This window comes from Takifugu rubripes, chromosome 16, assembly GCF_901000725.2.
Source record: "Takifugu rubripes chromosome 16, fTakRub1.2, whole genome shotgun sequence".
In the NCBI taxonomy this organism is placed as follows: domain Eukaryota; kingdom Metazoa; phylum Chordata; class Actinopteri; order Tetraodontiformes; family Tetraodontidae; genus Takifugu; species Takifugu rubripes.
This window is the reverse complement of record NC_042300.1, coordinates 870,548-891,117: the sequence shown is the minus strand read 5'-3', so window position 1 is coordinate 891,117 and position 20,570 is coordinate 870,548. Positions and strand designations below refer to the sequence as shown.

At 41.3% G+C, this 20,570-nt stretch overlaps 1 protein-coding gene across 2 annotated transcripts in view; it reads right to left on the bottom strand.

Moving 5' to 3' along the window:
• Positions 1–12,498, bottom strand: part of lrfn2b (leucine rich repeat and fibronectin type III domain containing 2b) — a 38,315-nt gene extending 25,817 nt beyond the window's left edge. For both annotated transcript variants that reach the window (XM_029849984.1, XM_003977319.3), the window contains exon 1: positions 12,317–12,498. The gene's annotated coding sequence lies outside the window, so the exon portion shown is untranslated. The remainder of the gene's footprint in view (positions 1–12,316) is intronic.
• Between the last annotated feature and the right edge of the window lie 8,072 nt (positions 12,499–20,570).

Below are 20,570 nucleotides of genomic sequence, written 5' to 3'. Positions count from 1 at the left end.
ATGAACTGTCGATGGGTGTGTAAAGTATTCCTTTTTGCATTTCTCAGCCGTCTATAAAGTCTGACTCCTTACAGATCTCATCATAAAGTGACAGTTTACATAATTTTTGCCTCAAACCACATCCTTTTAGGTTTAGGTAAAGACAACTTACTAGTTAAATCTAGTCAGTTGAGGTGTGATTTGGATAACAAGTAGTAAATGTCATCAAGACCTGCAATAACGCGTTGTTGGAACAAATACCTGTGTGTGCACTTGCCGATATTCTATCTCAATGTACCCGATCCACTTGTGTATGATTAATGGAGCAATTTACAGCTTAAGATGAGAAGTGCATGAGGGCAAAATACATTAGAGGAAGGGAAGCAGAGAATCTGTGACAAAGAACAATGGCATGAGAAGGATATTAAGTAGTTAAAAGATAGTCTAATCTCATTACTGGCTGCTGAGCAGAAAGAAATATCCCAAGATAACATGGGGGGGAGGGTTTCCAGATTTTCCTGAGTTTTGGTCTTCAGGGAGCAGATCCACTTAAAGAACTTCCACCATCTTCCATTTCTCATACTGATCCAGTGACAAGCAGCCAGCCAGTCACAGCACATTAACTTTTAATCTGTGCGTGTTGCTTACTTATCATTCCTGACGGGATCCAAATGAACTTTAGTTGCTGGCAGCCGCAAAGTGAAACAAAGCAAAAGCAAAAACTGGAACGCTGCAGTTTTTGTGCACATGGACACATTTTTGCTCTTTCATATTATATCTGATTGGAGACTATTGGAAGGGATGTGATGGTAAATCAGTGGCTCGTTAGGCAGCGCCAGCTCTTTCTTTATTTGGGAAATTCTGCATAACAAAAAAAAAAAAATGCCCCAGATATTCAACATCTGTTCGCTGCTGTTGGATATGATTTATCATGAGACGATTTTAGGGAGAAACTGTCTGAACTATGGTGAATAAATCTGACCGCATAAAATATTTTTGCCCTTTATAGCAACTAGACTGACACCCTTGTTCGTGTCCTTGTCTTTTCATTTTTGACACTAAAGTTTTTCAGTGCTCTCTGTTAGTTTTGTAGTTGCTATTGGTGCTGGCCTGACTGTTCGTATCATCTCTGTAGATGTCCGATGATGTATCACCACTGTCACCATCACTATCACTAAGATGCCATCTAAATATATGCAGGTTGAACTACTTGTTAGTTCTTATTTATTATCTACCTCACACATATAATTGTCTTTATTTGCACTTGTGTCTTCCAAATAGTAATGATCAATCAATCAATCAATCAATCAATCAATCAATCAATCAATCAATCAATCAATCAATCAATCAATCAATCAATCAATTTAATCAATCAATCAATCAACTCCATGCTGACAAATTTCTCTTCATAATATTATATCTTTGAGCATTTTTATAAATAATATAGAAATATATAGAAATACTTCCTACTTTAATTTTAACCACTACAATCAGAAGTACTGTGAAGCAGCATATATGCAAAACACAGCACTTGGCATCCTCTAAATATAGCTTGGGAGATTATATTTTCTAAAACCAAGAGATGCAATTTAATAGAACCATGTAAAAAAAATGCAACTCAATGTCTCTCTTAGAGCAGCACAAGGGAAATTGACCTTACGTACCACAGCAGAATCAGGCAGGGTTAGAAGTTTCAATGATAACCAGAATTGGCCATCAGCAGGAAGTTTCCCTCCCTATATGATCCTGGTCCTGCTCAAGGATTCTTCCTGTTAAAAGGGTGTTTTTCTTGCTTGTCGGGGGTTAGGCCCTGGCTGGCCCTGCAAAGCCCCGAGAGACTATTTTCAGTGTACCAGACACTATAAAAATACAGATGAGTTGAATTGGTAGTTGAGTACATGAGCAGTCAGAACAAAACAGACAGAGGCGTCCAAAGACCCAGACTGAGGTCAAGGTCAGGGGAGCTGAAAGCCTGAATAGAAATACAATCTGACACAGATGGGGAGAGAAACACAAATTAACGGTCCCTTCCCTACCCGAGAAGAGGAAGAAGACACTGAGACACAGTGCAAGCTGATGGGAACAATATGAGACAAACGGAAAGCGTTCCAATAAAGCAGAAAGGTACACACCACAAATCTGGCGCCAGTCTCGCTGGAGCACTCCTTTCCCACTTTATTCTGTATTCATTTTGTATTTTCTTCAATTAACTCAAGGTGAGCTGAACTACAGGAAGTTGGTCTGAATGTAAAAAAGGTTACAGAGTGCTGCGAAATACTGTGGCTGTCAAAAGGACATGACGTGCTTCCAAATTTGTGTGGCGCTTCTTGGATCAACACAGACCTGTTAGAGTGCTGCAACAGGGCGAGCATGCTAATACCTGCGGCCTAGTTGTCTGTCATGCCAAGTTGATCTGATTAGCTGGGCTAAATCCAGGCGTTAAGAGCAACTCTGCACTACAAAGTCCTGAATGAGGCTCCGCATGGGGGTCACAGGATGATCTGCCATCATATTTTTACATTCAGACAGGGGTAAAGGGGTGGGCAGGACGCTTCCTGCAAACATTAAACTACTCTATGATATTATTGCTTCTATGTGTGTCACCTTCACCTTGACTGTCGCTGAATATTATTTTTTGTAGAATTCCAAATTGATCTCTCTGTTAGGAGAGGATTTTGCATGCTTCCCATGCTACCACACCAGGTACCAGCATTGTCGAAGCATCACAACTACATTTGTGACTTCTGTATGCATAACAGTCAGAATTGTTCAAAAGGGAAAGGCTAGGGGTTGGGGCAGTTTTGATTTTTTTTAGTATCACTCTTCTTTTTTGTTGTTGTGGTGCTTAAATCTGACACTGTGCAGGTTACAAAAGGTGTTTTCAGATGTAATCTGAATTTGACCTCCGCAATGAGCATCAAACATGCATCAAACATGCTGCCACTCTGCATGAATGAGCCATCTTGCAATGACTGATTTTATTTATTCATTTTGCTAGATTTAATTGGTGGTGATACACATTTGTGAATGGATGTTCCTCTTCATGAAAAACAGAAAGCAGCAAAAGCAAAGGCCTGAAGGCAGTGGGAAATGATGGAATTTGCTAGGTTCAGATGATACTCTCAAAAGAGAAAAAAAATCCCAGCAGTGTTTAATAATGCTCTTATTGCAGAAACGGCAGCAACACTTGCAAAACGAACCAAAAGGATAACAGACTATTTTTCTCTGAGAGTTGGGGGTTGGGATTTATTTAGCCCTCCTCTGTCGCTGCCTTAAATCTGCTTTAGGCTCAGGAAAGCAGCACTTAAGCAAATAAGAGTTTGTCATATTCCACTGGTGAGACCTACGATCTCAGCCGTAAGTGCTTATACACACAGGGACCAATGGTATAAATAATGAATCTAAATATTTTATATTGAAAGTACAGGAAGAGGACTGGAAAATGCTGAGTAGTTTATTTCCTCCATGCTATCTGTTAGGTCAATACAGCCAGCGATCATAGCTAAACCCGTGTGGCCGCTTAGATCTAAATGTTCTCTTAGCAATGTTCTTGAGCTGCATTCACATACAGATGGCTTATGATAATATCCTCTCAAAATTATGAAAGTATAAGCATAATTCATTACAGGTAAAGTCATTTCTGGTGAATGTGTTAAACTGTGGAACTGTTGTGGAATTGACTCAGTATAGCTGAACTGTACATCTGAACAAAAATGTGTGACTGGGCTTCTGTGGGGACCTTCCTCATCCTGATTACAAGGGTATGCCTATAGTAGACATCTCACAAGCCAAGGTGCTGATGTTATTCCCAGATCTGATTCCCTCTGGCCGGGTCTGCCCTTGACATGGTTCAAACATCTAACAGCTGCGTGGAGGACTTGTCCGTTCACGCTCAGTTTTCTATAACTACAGTCTGTGTATTGATTTCGTACTCACACCTAAATAATGACTGTGAAACCAAAGATCCTGTTGGTTTTAAGTTTGGATCGGCTTTTTTTCTTTGGCTAAAAAATACATTTTTACATCCAGGAGATCTTCTGTCTTTAACAGTCAGCAGTTTTCCTAATGAGAGGAGAATGGAAAAACTCTGCCCACTTTAGGACCCCCTGCTGTCCGTATAAGCTCAGAGAAACACTCTGAAACTGTTATGACCTTCCCCACGTGTTCTGGCCAATCACAAAGCACGGCTGGGGTTACGCCGCTGTTTATTGTTTCAACAATAGCAGCGTCACATGGTTGATACAACCTTTAACTTGTGTATCTATTGCTAATAAAAGCTGCTAGCTCTATGGAAATCGATAAATCTGTAATTACAGCAGAAACAGGTAAAAGGAAAAAAGAAGTCATAGGTAATATTGTTCTCTGTCTCTCCAAAGGTAGATCTTTTGCGTATTTCTGCATGTTAGACTGGCGATTATGGAAAGAGCAGCTGTCAGATTCTGCCAAATAACTGGACAAACCAGAAGTCTGCAGGTTTCCACGATGACCTTGCTGTGCACTGGTGACATCTACATTCTGTCACTTGCTGTAACACCAAACAGGAAGCTTTAGAGGAGAACTACAGTACACACTGGCCATTGCGGCAGAGTTTTCCTCTAATGGAAGGTCTACTGGGTCATGTATTATTCATTGAGCTGCATTAGTGTTATGTGTCCTTCTGACATCAGTTCTCTTTCTGCGTGGTCGTGAGTGTCAACCCGACTGACTCAGGACAGAGGAGGATCCTACATGTCTGTCTTAAAAACTACAGTTGGAAAATTGTCTTACTGTATATGAATGTTGAAGGACAATGATTGTTGATTTTTATGTGCTTAATCATGAATAAGAGATGAAAATAATAGATCAGCTTGTTGTGCACACTTAGATGCTCCAGTCAGGGCTAAAGATGAGATGGACAGTAGAATTGTTTGGTCTTGTTCCTCAGTGCTGTGGTAACTGGGGCCCAGGTGGCAGAATGGTCTCCAGTGATGTGATGGCTGAGTCCATCCTGGGCCTTAAATGGCAAGAGATGTTTGTAAAATCCTTCCCTACTCCCTATATAGTGTACTAACTAGGGAGGATGCCATTTTACATGGATGTCTTAATGAGGATCGCTGTGCCCTATTTAGTGCCCTCATTTACCATGACCCGCGTCCATATTTGCATTTATAAGACAGCTGTATGTGAGTTTCAAGCCGTCATCAACATGGCAGGTATGTAGAGGTGAGAGGAGGCAGAGCAAAGTCAGCAGTAAACAAGCCCCAAAATAGAGCAGGCTGCCAACTGTGCAGCATGTTAAAGACCAACTAGATGCAGAGTACAAAGAGTGCACTAATGCCAGCAGCGAAAAACAGCAACAATCAATTATGCAGCTGGAGAAGTGAGAGGAAATGTCCAGAGACAGCCAAAGATGGGTAAAAATAACAGAAGCTCACCAGTGGCATCGGTATAGCCACAGAGTCTAAGAATAGCCAGGGCTACGTTACATCTGCAGACCCAAATCTATGAGCAGTGTAGGTGAGATGTCTCACCACAGTGAATCACAACTTTTGCCACTTTAAAACCCCATAAAATAAATAAATAAAATCACAACACCTGAATTTTACATCACTAGGGCATTTTAGTCTGTAATGTTTGGTTTCGTTCAAGGCTGCGGCTTCTCCCCTTGTACAGAACTACAACTGTGACTGGACTCACATCAAAGACATTGGTTTCTTCTTTTGGACCTGCTTTTTGAGCTTTAAACAAATGTTAAAAATAAAGTCAATTGTCCTGTTTTATTCAATTTTTATACCTATATTTTATATATTTTCATTGTGAATCAATATTCATGTAATGTTTTTGCGTGCAGGTTAAATATTGAATTCCTTTAAAGACAGTTTGGCCACTAACATTAAAAACAGACTCTAATATATAATAAACAATAAGACAACATAATGTTGAGCCTCTATGGTCTATTAAAAGTATATCTTTTTATTGTAAATTAGATATGAATGTCTGAAGAATATCAACAACCAAGAAAACAAGATTTTTCTGACGGTATAATGCCAAAAGTAAAATTATGCACTTTTGCACTATGACGGAAGAGCAAACCCCAGCTGATAACGGGCAGCATACCCATTATATCCAAGCAGAAAAGGCTTTTTAAAATACTGTCTGAGAAGATAAGGGAACATTTTTTTGCTTTATCTGTTTCCCTTTGTAAAAAAAACCCACAATGCTCATTTATATTCTGTAGAAAACCTTGCTAAACAGTTAATATGTAACTCATAAAAGTTACAAATTCCTGACAAATAAATAAATCAATAGATTGATAACTGGAAGGAATGACCATATAGTGGCGAGTACATTTCCAGTCATGTATTCATTTTATTCCCACAAACATTTCCATGAATAATTCATCTTCAACAGCCAGCCTATGCTGCCACAGTCTTGCATTAAGAACAGGGTTTTATTCTACAGTACAATCACTACAATGACCAGTTTGACTGTGTTGAAATGTTAATTACGAAATGTTAAATTATAATATACATTTTAAAAGCTTTCTGTGTGTATTTGGAGTGCGACAGTTTTCTTTGTAATCTCTGAAGCAGTGAGCTCTCTTGACCTACACCAATCTTCTGTATTTAACGGTGAGCTGCAATTAAAATGTATAACTCACAAATAGCAGTAATCCATTAATGGTAAATAGCAGAATAGCTCTTTAACTATACTGCACCAGTGTGCGAAGTACAGCCCATATAGGATAGACCTACATCCTGCTGTGAATAGCAGCCTCATGTGCTGCCTCACAGCTGTACTGTACAATATGTAGGTTATTTCTTCCTCCACCTTCAGCCTCACTTCAAAGCCAAATCCCCTGGGTTTTATCGTCCTCTTTTCAGGGTCTGTCTCACATCAGTGGCCATCCACTAAGCAGATCATTTACACGATGCATCAGTGTGAGCAAAATTACAACAAGAAGCTCTTGTCCATACTGCCTCACAGCACTCTGTCATTAGGCTCATGTTATACCTTCAGCCTTTAAATAGAAAATAGGATGCATATCTGCCATAGGATATATGATACAGTGCCTATGTGGAAGGAATTTCATTCTTTGAAGTCGTCATTAAATTTGATCGCGCTTTAAAAATAGGGATAGAAAGCTGAGATAATGAGCTGAAACATTTAAAAAGGGGTATTTGAGTAAAAAAAAAGAATTTATCAAAATTCAATTCATTACTAAGGTCATCAGATTTACAGAATAGCTGCAGCCTAGCCAGCATTACAATGCGCGGATTTCCTATATGCAACCCGTATCGTTAAACTACAATCTAATTTAACACAGGATGTTTTTTGCTCATTGCTGAAACAGGACTGACTGTAGTTTTCTGACTAATTGTCCCACTGCGACATGATCCACATATTTCTGCCAAGAATCCTGTGCAGCGTTGGCTCAAATGGTGTAAAAGGTTCATCGGGGAAAGGACTAAATATGTGTTATATATGTATATTTTATACATATTTATGTATATTAAAGCTTGTAGATGCATAATTACTGTCTTTTCTCTTCTTTTAAAAAAAAAGAAAACTTCAAAAGACTATTTGAGGATTGAGAAATTGTCCTGATGCTGAGTTTAGAATTCAGTTGAGGTTAGCGTTTGGGGGTTAGTTGGGATGGTTAGGTTATGCTATGTTTAGGCTTTATTTCTATGAAAGTCCTCACAAAGACAAGGGTGTGTGTGTGCATGTGTGTGTGTGTGTGTGTGTGTGTGTGTGTGTAGAATGAGCATGGAAGCAGCTGGCTGACTTGGCAATGCTGGGACAGAGCTCCATTCATTAAGGGACTTGAGACCCCAGCGGCGCCTGCTCTGCCAAACACAACCATTGTTAACATGAGACGCTAAAAAAAGTCAAATCATCTTCGTCGGGTGAAGCCCATGTAGGAGGATGTGACCCGAATGTGTTGGAGCCTCTGAAAGAGTGAAGGATGTCAGTTCAGCTGCAGACACAATGACACTCTCACACGCTTGCTCACGCTGATGAAGAGGTCTATCTGTGCACAACAGAGATGAAGAGTGCACTTCCTGCTCTCCTCATGTCTCATCCAACCCTCCTGTTCCTCTACATCCACAACAGCTCAATCATGACTGTTTGCCTCTCCCACACACACGTTCGGGAGACAGTTATCCAGCTTGTGTCGACACATGAACCACGAAGACGTCACGAAGCAAAGGACCACCGATGACTCCTGGCTTTATACAGATGGACTGAAACAGATGCACTTTTGTGTTCGTAAAGTCACATGACATAGGGTTACAGTAGTAGTTGACAGACACGCGAGCATACAGACATCTAAAACTTTTTAGGAAGCCTTCATTGTTCATAATGTTATTTGATTGAGGTGTAAAGTAAATATTAGTGCACAATGATGATGCGGCATGAACAGTGGAGTGCACAATCACCACGATGAAGCCTGTCAGGAGTATGTACGTGGGCCCCGTGCCAATTGTGCTCCTCATTTATTCATGATTTGTGATCCCCTTCTTATATGGTTGGCCAATTCCTGGCTTAGACAGATCAGCCCTTGCTGAGCCAGACAGAGATGCAGCCAGTCCAGGCCAACAACGCGCCAGAGCCTCATTTCCAGCCAGAACTGCAATATCAGAGACGTTTCACTGTGATTACCGAGACAGGGACCAATTCAGTTTCGATTCAGTCAGCAGATAGAATCATTGTGGCTGTTTGTGCATGCTGATACAGATTCTGATAGCTCTTATTTATCCGTTACAGTTTTCTTTATGAGTGGACTCCACAGCGGCTTTAAAATTAGGAGAACTAAAGCTACTGATTGCAAAAATCAGCGAGGTTTAGGCTGAATTTTGGGGTTTGTGCCTTCAAATGTTTTCAGCTGGCTCGAGCTTCTACATTTCCCTATAGGTGTGAGTGAGCGAGCGAACCTCCTCGGCAATGTAATTAAGTTTGCAGATGCATCATTTTTCTGCACAGGCAGAAAGCGATGGGGTTTTAAAAGGCTGAGCAGTTAAGTGGAATAGATTAGGGACCTAAAGGACACTAATCCTCATATATTTTAATAACAGACAGATACAGTATATGATTATGGTGAAGTATTAACCATCTGCTCTGCCATTTGAGGAAGTCAGTAGTTCAGTTGTTATTGGCCATCATTTTATAGTCACCTAATCTGCTACATTTACTCACTGGGCATTTAGGTAGTAAATAAAGAAATATAAATACCTGAAAAATAAACTAGGCTGCATCATCATTAGATCAAGTGGTGATTAGCCCATGACAGCAGTTAGGTTAGGGCGTTCAACTCCTGCTTTGCATCTATGTTCAGTCTGCATATTTAAATCTGCATAAGCAGATAATGTATTAAATTTTTAAAATGGATGGATTTAGATCATTAAAATCCCCAGAGGTTTGATTTTTCAGAGGAAAGACCAACTGGAAAATAACAGTGTTGCTTAATGTGGGCTAAATATTGACGCTGCTGTAGAATATAAAAGACACTTACGTCCATACTAATGGAAAGCGCAGTCTTTGAAAGATGACTCTTGTAATTACACCGTACACACAATATTGTATCCTATTGGAACAAGCGTTGTGTAATCTTTGTGCACACAAGGGAGAGAAATGTTAATCTCACACAGATGGACAGCTGCTCATATGCTAGTTCAGGCAGGTGGAGTACATATGGATGACAGACAGCTAACCTGGATGCAACTTCCACCACCAGCCTAGAACGCTGCATGTTGCTTCATTTTAGTGTGCTAAAGCTACACACACACACACACACACACACACACACACACACACACACACACACACACACAGATACACATGCATTTCAAGCAGTACTCTCAGCAATATGAGTCTTAAACATCTACTCATGCAGTGTTTTGTGGAAAAATATAGAACTGGAGGAGCTGGAAAGGAGTTCTGATTAAAGATTCAAAGCAGGACCCATGCAGGACGGACAGAAGAGTGGACTCGCACTTGTATCGTCTATTGCACCTGAAAGTGCTTGTTAAGCAATCTTGTGTATGCAGTCCAGTGCAGTGAGGAGTGCTCTGACCTATGACAACCACTCCAGAGGATCATAGTGGGACACAGATGAGTAAGTTTGTCAGTTAAAGGACAAGATCTCTTTGTGGAAGTGTTCACACGCAGGACAAATGCCAAACTGGACCTGCACTACTAAGCCTCTACATGGGGGCTGCTAGAGGTCACACATTCTTCTCCTCGTCCACATGTTGAACCAGCATCAGCTCTATGATTCACTGCTGTGCATTATTGAGCTGTGCTGCTGAACAACATCCTTCCGCGGTTCCTCTCACATATGACTCAATGGCTGGTCCCGGAATGTTGCTCCAGTTGCTTGCAGTGATTACACTTACAGCACATAAGCTTCAGCTCACCAAACAGGCTGTTACTCATGTTACCCTTCCATCTCTGCTGGGAGACAGGCTGGCCGGCCAAAGCAAGAGAGGGAGAAGTACAGAGATGACTGGCAGGTGAGAAGTGGAGGGGTGATTCACTCTTTAAGCGCTGAGAAACAACTCTGTCTGAAGCCCCGCACAGGCCTTAGTGTATGCCAGCCAAGCACAGGGAAACATATGTGCCATTATTTATAGCCAGGAGATCCGCTGAGAGGCCCAGGGGCTGCTTAAAGAAGGTATTATTTGAGAATCCAAAGATCAACCTGGCCGCCGCTCAGCTCGCAGCCCAAACCCACGACACCACGCTTGTCAGAATCTGGTAATGCTGAGGCCTGGGGAAAACAATGACTAAATCTCAAGTGCTAAAATATTGCTGATAAATAAGGAAAATGAAACTGAAAATTCCTCTGTGGTGTGTGATAAATTCACTTTGGTCCTTCGTGGCAGCGTTTCCTTGTTATTACGACCACCAGACAAACAGCTTGAATGACATTTGATAGCCACTTGTTATTTCTGAAGAGAACATTTCCCGTGACACAGGACTTCCTTAAATATCCACCTTCTCCACCAACATTTTTTTAAAAATCCCCTTTAATTAATGTAAATGTTTCTGTGTGTTTATGGCCTTTTTTTTTTTTTACAAAAGGCAAGAAAAATCACAGTGAATGCATTCATTGCTTGACTGATTTTACTTTAATATCAGTCATATTTCTCTCATCTAAGGTAATATTTTGTTGTTTTTCAGTGAAGATGAACTTGTGAGTGAGTGGCATTTTAGTAATAAATCAATTTTTAAATGTAATAGTTTAAGCTAAATGAATGACCACATTGGTATGCCATTATTAGAGTTAAATCAAACTTCAAATTTCTTTTCGACATGACTTTGACATTATTTTAATAATGAACATAAAAACAAAACAGTAAAACAGATTTTCGTTGATCGTTTGTAGGATGAATATAAATTTCGGGCCTTAGACGGAGATTATTTTGCAGAATTACATCATTTTACTGTAACGTGCGTGGCGTGCCATAACAACGCTAAAATTGAAGCAGATCCATATTTCATGAGTCACAGCTCTGGCAGATTTAAACCCTGATTAAAGAGGGATTAGCAGTTTCATTGTGGTGCCTGGCTTTGGGGAACTCAGTGATGGATGTGAAGGTAGATTAATGCCTCCACCCACCCCTTCAACTCCACCCCTTCTTGGTAATCAGGACACCGGGCTGCTCCACTTTCTGTAGCATGACAACGAAATATGCGCTGGACGGGTTAATGGTAAGTCATTTAGAGCAGGTCTGTAATCTGCTGAGGGGCAAAGGTCACTTCTTTGCAGACAGTAGGATCAGAGCTGGAGATTCCCTCATTTGGCATGCTGCTTCACCTACATCTCCCGTCTCCCTGCAGCTTGGTGACCTGTGTGTGGGGGCGACATGCAGGGCTTTGTGATGGTCACACACCCATTAGATTTGTGATTACCTGCCAGGAGTCTTGGGAAAATTTAAGGTTGTGGAGTCTTAAGAGCAGATCTGTCCGAGTGTTGCCTTAATGAGGCTTCTCTTAATCAACTTGGTGTTTGTCCAGTCCCTGGGGACAGGGATGTGGATACATGCTCTTCAGGACATTGTTTTGCTCAGAAAAAAAAAACCCAAATAATATCTGATGTCAGATGCGAGCCGACGGTGAGAATATTCGCAGCGCATTATCTGTCGACATCAACACCGCTTTGGTGCTCGGATGAGAGGATTATTAGAGCTGCGATGAAGACAGAGCAGTCATGCAAAAGTGCCAGAAGCAGCATATGACATATTTTGTACTGATAGCTCGATCGCTGTTGGGTTACGCATAGACCGCTCGTTTCCGTGGCATCCGATCAAGTTCCGAGATTATCACCGTGCGGCTCGATGCCACTTCTTACCTCCCGCATCAGAAGCTCTCAAGCGGCTCCTTGGGCAGCAACACGCCGTCGACCCTCGAAGTGTTTTCACTTCATCTTTCATTCCCAAACCATCTTTTATCATTTCCATTCCAGGCGTGCATCCCGCGCGTAACTGAATCACTTCCCTGCGTTTAGATGGACCGAGGTGCGCACCGAGTCTCTCTCCCTCTCTCTCTCCCCTCTCTCTCTCCCTCTCTCTCCCCCTCTCTCGCTCACCCACAAACTCCAATACAGATGAGGAATAAATGTAGTTCCGATCGCCTCTAACAGAAGAAACGGAGTGAAGAAATAAAGAAATAATCGTTTTTTTCATAATCTAGCCAGACCTTGTTGCTTGTTATAATCTCAATGCAATAATCCGCTGCTCAGCGTGTTTCCCAGTGCGGCAGCGCCCTCGTGTGGAGTAGAATGTAATTAGTCTCGAGGCGACTAGTTATCTTGAAGGAAAGTTAGTTATTGATCTAGAATTTTGATGATGGTGCCTTAGCAATAGCCGAGACCCGGAGACCAGACTGTACCTGTTAGCACCAAAGTTCTCTTTTCACCTCTGTGCGTTTCCTTAGTGATCTATTCACAAGCATTTGACTTTCATTTGGTCCTTTTTCACTCGTGTTTCACTCATCGGAGGATCTCACTATTGTAGTTGGCATGCACCATATTTACTGTGTGTGCAGTTATAATTATTTCAAAGGTAAAGCTGTGTTCTGTTTCCTCCTGCAGGAATTCCTGATTTTCATCTGTTATTAGGGTTACTGGAGCCAATCCTGGCAGTGGGAGAGCGAGAGGCAGGAATACAGACTCGACAGGTCCAGCATTCACCCACATATTCATTCCCAGGGGAAATTTAGGGTGTCCAGTCAATTTACACTAACGAGCAAAGTGGAATCTTGAGAGAAAACTGGAGAGAACAAGAAGTGAGAAATGAACCAAGCCCCATTGATAGAAACTCACAGAACTAGCTGACTATTTATTAGTTTATTTAGATGTCAAGTAATGTGATTTGGAGATCTCATGTCTACTCTTCACCCAAGGCAACTTTGGTTCTCCAACAGAGTACTCAATAGTTTGGATTTGTGTTTTCTTCGTATCCTTGCTTTAAATCAGTAAATCCTACGTTTATATGTGATTTAAACAGCAGGAGCGTGAGCTGCAGGTGAGATTAAAAAATGTTAGATTTGTCCGTGACATGGACACCTAGGGGCAGCTGTGGAGAGCTGTGGCCGGTGTGTTGATTCACCTCTAGCATTTTCTAAAGCTTGCCACCACTCTGGATTTAAAGATGAATGAACTGAGCAGCTGCTATGAACAACAGTAACACTGTTAATTCTCAAATCAAATCAATCTTTATTTATATAGCGTCTTTTACAATCAAAATTGTTTCAAGGCGCTTTCCAGAATCCCAGGGCCTAACCCCAGAGTGGCAAGGAAAAACTCCCCTTAAACAGGAAGAAACCTTGAGCAGGACCAAGCTCATGTAGGGGGACCCTCCTGCTGATGGCCGGCTGGGTAGAGAGAGAGGAGAGGAGAGGAGAGGAGAGGAGAGGAGAGGAGAGGAGAGGAGAGGAGAGGAGAGGAGAGGAGAGGAGAGGAGAGGAGAGGAGAGGAGAGGAGAGGAGAGGAGAGGAGAGGATGGGCACAGAGCACAGAAACACATAAAATACACTATTTATACAGTGGGTCAGTGGGGCCGGAGGTCATCATGCAGCTCCGAAGGCGGCGATACCTGTAAATGAATACAGAAGGGGGGGCTGGGGGGGGGCAGAAAAACTACACAAGAATCAGCATAACTAGTCTGCTTTCAGCATCATGCTTCCAGTAGCTTCCTGATCTTTGTGATGTTTCTCAAGTGAAAAAAGCCACTTCTAAAGACTGTTTTAATGTGTGAGTTGAAGGAGAGATTTTGGTCAAAAGTTACTCCTAGATTCCTCACAGAGACACTAGATGTTAATGAGATACCATCTAGAGTGATTATGTGATCTAATCTATCCCTGAGAGGTTCAGGACCAAACACCATGACCTCAGTTTTTCCTGGGTTAAGGAGGAGGAAATTTGAAGACATCCAGGACTTTATGTCTTTAAGACAGGTCTGGAGCTTCACTAACTTCTCTGTCTCCTCTGGTTTCATGGATAAATAAAGCTGAGTGTCATCAGCATAACAATGTAAATTTATCCCATGCTGCCGAATAATGTTTCCTAAGGGAAGCATGAACAATGTGAAGAGGATTGGTCCAAGTACAGAACCTTGAGGAACTCTGTGGGTAACCCTACTGTATGAGAAGGGAACACCATGGACATGAGCAAACTGGTATCTATCAGATAAATATGATCTACACCAGTCTAGTGCTGTCCCTTTAATCCCAATTACATGTTCCAGTCTAACAGGATGCAGTGATTAACTGTATCAAAAGCAGCACTGAGGTCCAGCAGAACCAGAATAGAGACCAGTCCATGATCTGAAGCTATAAGAAGGAAGAAGAAGAATTCTCTTAAAATCTTACATTTGAAGTGTTTTAATACTGTAATTTAGTTATTTGTGTTGTGCTAAAGCTTTTTTCTAGCACTTTGATTAACATGGAACCCACCAGGCTTGTTTTTTTTTTTGGAGGACTGATAAACCTTCTTGGTCCACAGCTGTACAAAGGTCACGGCTGCCATTTGCATCATTTCAGGGTTGGAATGAAATCAACCCTGACAGCAGAGCGTTTGCACGCCACCTCTGTGTCTAGAATACATGCACATACAGTATAACTAGATCTGCAAAGATGCTAAGAGAATGTGGAAAATATAGTATTTTGAAATTTCTCCTTGTGATATGTTGAACTCTGAGGCATGTCTAAGTCCGTTCTAGCAGGCTCAGTCCCAGCACCAGGTAAAGCCATTTTTCTGGATGTATTTATAGCAGCAAAAAAGACACAGTTTACTTTCCTTATTCATCTTTTATGGCCTCTTTTAAAGATGCTGATGTGAAAAGATGCCTGAGAATCTTGGATGGCAGATAGAAAGGTCCAGAGGGTTGGGACCAAAACTCTTAAAGCTGTCTGTCCAAACTGGCTGAGAGGGGCGTGGATGGCCAGTGAGATGAGACGAATGGTCTGAGGAGTTCTGTTAGCTTCAGGAGACACCTGCTGGTTGGCAGGAACGATGAAGCCAAAGTGCTGGGACCATCTGTGCATCACAACTCTGCCACCCACATTGAAGGAGATCAAACATCTCCAACCCCAAAATAAAAGTTGAATAATGAACCATTTGTCATGACTGTTTATTGCATATGGATAATCATTTATTGGTTGCTACTTTAAAACACATTGAAAACACCCCATCCGTAAAGTGTGACTCCAATGAGGGACAATGTGTCTTGGACATAAGACACATTTGCTAAATGTCTCCTTAATAGTTCATTAGTAAACCAAGTCTGTTTGCAGAGTTCATTCTCGGCATGAGACCATATTGCAGCTCATAAAGACTCATCCTCCCAAGAAGTTCTGCCTTCAGGACAGTAGCTCTAACCAGAAGGAAAGCTTTGCTGCCTCATCTGCACATCTGCATCAAACCCTTCAACATGTCCCTAAAATCAAAATTCCTACACTTGAGAACATTGAGTTGCCCCGAGAGGGTCTGAGTCTGTTTACGTTGATCCTTTAAACTCACGTTTCCACTGGTGGACTGAGGAAAGTCTTGTGATGCTCTTGTTGAGGGACCCATCCTTTAGTATCAGCAAAAAGTTTTAATATTCAATTTGTAGCTGCATTAAAGTATAGTAGAGTTTTTATACATTTGTGTCATCCCCCAAGTGTATTTAAATGATTCATAAAGAGCCTTTTGCCTTGGTAGGTTTCTGACTTTGGAATGAAACGTTAACAGAATACGTTTTCTGGCCCTGAAGTTTTTCCTTCCAGTCTTCCATCATTCTCCTGCAAAAGTGTAAAATTTGCCACTATGTTCAGTTACACATGTTCTCTCTGTTTTGGCTCATTAAGTCCTTTGAAATTCTAAAATGTCCTTCAAATTCAGACGGATGTTAATTCAGATCAGACGGTGCAAACAAACCACATTTCATTTCCACTGCACTAAAATGTATCAGTTGAACTAATTTAATTACTGTTCCATATTTTCAATAAAGTCTGTTTTTTTGTTTTGTTATAAAAATGTGTATTTCCCCCTTGGGGCCACCGGAGCCCATACCACCTGCGTACAGCAAAGGCAGGGTCCACCTTGGCCCAGACAAGGCACTAGATCATTGCATGGCCCTTTGTTTGCAACCCTTAACAGAACCCTCTGCTTCCGAGACCAGCCAAATACAGCCGAGCTACCACCAACCTTGCTATTTCTTTCAAAGTTAAAGTGTGGTGTCTGTGCCTTTGTTAACAGCGATGTGTAGTGAAACACGTGGAAAGTAGATTAAACTATTAACGAGGCAGATTTAGCATTGCTCAAAGTCTCAATCTAAGCACAGAGTTCAGTCAAGAGTTGTAATAGTAACATTCCTTTATTTCTTCAAGGAATTTAAACAGACTATGAAACCATTTACTCCATGAGCTTTTTGTCAGACAAAATCCTGACTTTCTGTTCTGCTTCCTGACAAAATCTCTGTACTCTGTATGTGGCTCTTAACTCTGTTCAGAGCCGAACACAACCGCCGTGCTATAATTCTTTCCACCACTAGATAGAGCCACATATCTGTTAATGGACCAGAAGAAGCTTAAAAAGTAATGAAATAAACATAACGTCCAAGTTATTGGTTTTTTTTTTAATGGTATTGGAATAATCTGCTGTAGGTCAGAGGAAACCAGGAAGGTAAAATTTGATCAAGTGTACTTGTAAAACAACAATGTGGCCTGAAAAGGATGTTTTACAATGATTGATTTGGAAGACATTCCTGGTATAGTATGTATAAGTAAGAATAACAATTTATTATCAAACAACAACTTCGTACATTTATTCTCCCTAGTTCTCTGTTCAAAAATGTCCTTATTGTACTGCAGTATTGTAATGTTTAGTACTTTTTTTTTTTTTACATTTGGGCTGATGGCTAAAGTTTTATCAGGTTTATACACAAATACAGAACTTCTCAGATTTAAGACTAACTTGCCTTAACAATTTTAACTACTAAACTCCTTTTAGGTGTGAGACTCGGAGACGCAAGCAAAAAAAATGAAATTGTGGTTAATTTTTTACATAATAAGAACCATTTTTCTTTCTTCTTTTGGTGATGCTCAGCCTTCATGATGCCATTTTAAGGGTTGAAACAAATAAGTTGCAATAGCAGTTTCTGTAACTACAGAAACAAAGTTACCATGGTAACAGCCATATAATACACAGAATTGTGTTTTAATTCTAAGAAGTTTACATAATGGAATGTTAATGTACAGAGATGTTCAGAAGCTCAGAGTATGAGCATCAGTATTTCTGAAATATGCACTTCTGATGTATTCTAAAATTCTAAATATAACCTCCCTCCAATCATAAGTTTGACCTAAGTTGCCATGGTGATCTATACAAAGAAACACGAGACTATAAAAACAGTGACCTTGAACACATCATACCTGCTAACGCCTTGAACACATGGTGGAGGTGGAGATTGTCTTCATCATGTGGATTTCTCACATTCCTCACACGTCCTTCTCCCAGGGCCCCCATCATGTGACCACACCACGTGACCACACCACATTATCACCCCATGTGCTGTGTGGAGGCTGTCGCACTGCCTTCATCTTGACAGAGGAGGAGGAGGAGGAGGAGGAGGAGGAGGAGGAGGAGGCATGTGAGGAGAATATGCATGTGTGAGGTCATCATACACATCAGCACATGCTCAATGTCACCATGGAAACAAGCATCTTCCTACAGAGGCTGGAATCTTTATCTTTCTTTTGGCTCTTTCTTTTCCTCAGAGGACTCTTCCTACAAGATGATTTACAAACATACAAAGCAAGCAAAGAGAAAACTTGCCAAACCATTTCTTCACGGATAATGCAGATTTGCTTTTCATGTTTCCAGCATGTGCCTGAACATCTGTTGAAGGTAAAGTAAAGGTGGGTAAAGGACTGGCTCGTTGGATGCTACTGCTAATGGAAATTTTAAAAAAAAACGAACATGAATAAATCAAAAACAAAACATAAAAATAACCTAATAAGAGCTGCAATCCCAAACAAGTAAACAAAGAAAATATTTGGGTCCTATCATATTTACAGATGAGATTAAGGTCACCATTGACAGATGGGTGTTATGCAGTCAGCTATAGATCACATGTTGGCATATAAAGATGGCACATTAAAATGAGTGTAATTGTGGAACAAATGAAGAAAACTGAAGGTGTAAAATACAATAAGTGGAAAAAGGTTCTAGTATAAATAGAGACCAAAGGGCCGTGCGCTTGTTACTGCACAATATAGAACCTTTAAAGTGAGCTGGGTGCAGCATGCTTGTGACATAATGTTGCTGGTAAAGTCTCTGTGAGTGATGTGTCTTCAGATGCTGGATGTCTGGATCTGACAGTGGGAGTCTTTAGGGTTCTTGAACATCTCCCAGATGGCACGTTGTTAAGCAGTGTGTGAAACAGGGTACAGCAGTCACACCTGGAGATGAACGCAGCGATTCTTTCTTTATCCCCTGCAGTGCTGCTCTGTCAGGTGCCGAGCAGCTTCTGTACACAGTCTCCTAAAGCAAAATGACAACAGTTCCAGGTGACGGTAACAGTCACAGTGTTCAGAACTCAGCATGGCTGAGGAAATTAATGTGGTCACGTGTGAGAGCAGGGATTTGTTTTTCGGCCCCAGCGGGAATCACCGAGTAATGGCAGCAGCTGCATCAACACCATTAAACAACAGTCAGTACAATCCATGTTTATTTAGTCAGCGCAATTAATGTTGGTTAGGTAAGGTCCTAAAAGCCCCCTTGAATTTTACCTGCTCTGTTCTGATATACAAACATGGTGTGTACTGTACGGGTTTCAACAGAATCCACTGAACACAGATGGAGTTAATCACACTCCTAATGTGAATGGGCTTTAAGATTCGCCCTTTAATCATTTCAGTTCTGTGTGGGGGTAACAGGAAACTGCCCAGTCTAAAAAGAAATCCTCCAAGGCGCCTGCGTGTCACATGGACCGATGCTATTGAAGCTAGCTATCAGTAAGGGTGCTCGTCACATCACGTCACTATGGTTTCACAACTGTGACGGAAGTGTGCATATGTAAATCGCAGCAGGTGTGAATCTGTGCAACAACACAACCATAATAAAAGCAAAAGACTGGAGGTTGTAATCAATCAGTGTGTGTTTGATCAGTTAGCTTTTCGGTGCATCTTAATTCCAAGTGTGTTTCGGCCAGCAAAGTGTAACTGTAGACAGAGGGGCTCATGTTAGCAACAGAAAGCAGCAATCAGGAAAGGTTGAAAGGCCCCCTGACACCAGACCAATCTGGAATATTTGTCAAAGCTGGTCTGATAAACCTGCTGGCTTCATCTAGGTTCAATTAGGCTGTTTAAATTAAAGCCATCACCAAAATTATTACATTTTGGAAAATTTGAAAGGTTTCAGTGTTTCTTTGTTAGCCATTGTTACATTAGCCATTAAAATAAATATTTATCTAACTTGCTGGAACTGGACATGATGGACTGGTGGAGCCCTCTGGATCCCCAGCTCCTTTGAACAATAATGGGGCAAGTTGGAAAACAAACTGAGCAGATCTGCTGGATGTTAGGAGACAACATGATGATGATGTGCTTCCGCTGTGCCAGAGAGATGTGCTGCTGCAGCTACTGCAAAGGGTGGACACGCCGGATATAAGAACTACAAGATGAAACCTCGCTTTAACGGCAAAATAAGGTCAATATTTTCTGAACTGCCAGCGCTTTGGCCACCACTGTAGATTTCACCGGGCATCAATCTGTCCTCCGCCACTGTGCATGGTCCCGAGACATCCGCAGCTTCCTGTTGCTTAGTAATAATCTTCAGAGCTGCGATTAACGTGAGCTTCAAAGCTCTGGGCACGCTCATTACTCCTGGTTGGCTGTATAATGAATCCACAGAGGAAGCTCATCCAGCGGGCCATCATTTCTCCTCACAAATCTCGGAGTGATGGGACAGAAAACAGTTCACGGTGAAGAATGTGAAAATGGTGGAGCATTCAACGTCCTGGACGTGAGGCTCAGGAAGGAGCCTGTTCCAGATGATATATTAACAGATACATGATTCATCTAATCAACAGCAGGCATCAGAGGCTGTGTGATGTTTCACA